At 36.6% G+C, this 528-nt stretch overlaps 1 protein-coding gene across 1 annotated transcript in view; it reads right to left on the bottom strand.

The window, feature by feature from the left end:
• Positions 1-528, bottom strand: part of SPINK8 (serine peptidase inhibitor, Kazal type 8 (putative)) — an 18,427-nt gene that overhangs the window by 9,408 nt on the left and 8,491 nt on the right. The gene's annotated exons all lie outside the window — the stretch shown is intronic.

Genomic DNA, 528 nt, shown 5'->3' with positions numbered 1-528 from the left:
CTATTTTAGAGGTATGTCAAATCCAATTTTTAAATTCTTACATTTTTATCTGTATTGCAGTTATATTCAGGACAGCTTCAGATATTTGCACAATACTATAAATTGCTACATTTGCACGTGCTGTTAATTATTTTATCAACAGTCAAATCTATGTATTCACTTTATCAAAACATTTAGAATGTTTTAGTTTTATGCTGGTAGCTTACTGAGGACTAAGCCTGGGAGACAGTCACTCAGATAGCTCAGAAGAACTCCCCTAAAGTGATAGAAGAGGAGCCAGTTGTATGTATGAATTTTGGGGCTGAGAAATGCATGCAGTCAGTCATAAAAAGTTTACTGCTAATCACATAATGTATCTCAAGTTAATGATTTCATCACTTTTCTGGAATCTAGGGTCATTGAAATTCTTCCTTAGATATGCATATTAACTATTTCAGTTCAGTTCAGCCACTCAGTCATGTCTGACTCTTTGCGACCCCATGGACTGCAGCACATCAGGCTTCCCTCTCCATCACCAACTTCTGGAGC

Source organism: Bison bison, unplaced genomic scaffold (genome assembly GCF_000754665.1).
Source record: "Bison bison bison isolate TAMUID 2011002044 unplaced genomic scaffold, Bison_UMD1.0 scf7180017864304, whole genome shotgun sequence".
Classification (NCBI taxonomy): Eukaryota; Metazoa; Chordata; class Mammalia; order Artiodactyla; family Bovidae; genus Bison; species Bison bison.
This window is presented reverse-complemented; position numbering and strand designations above follow the sequence as displayed.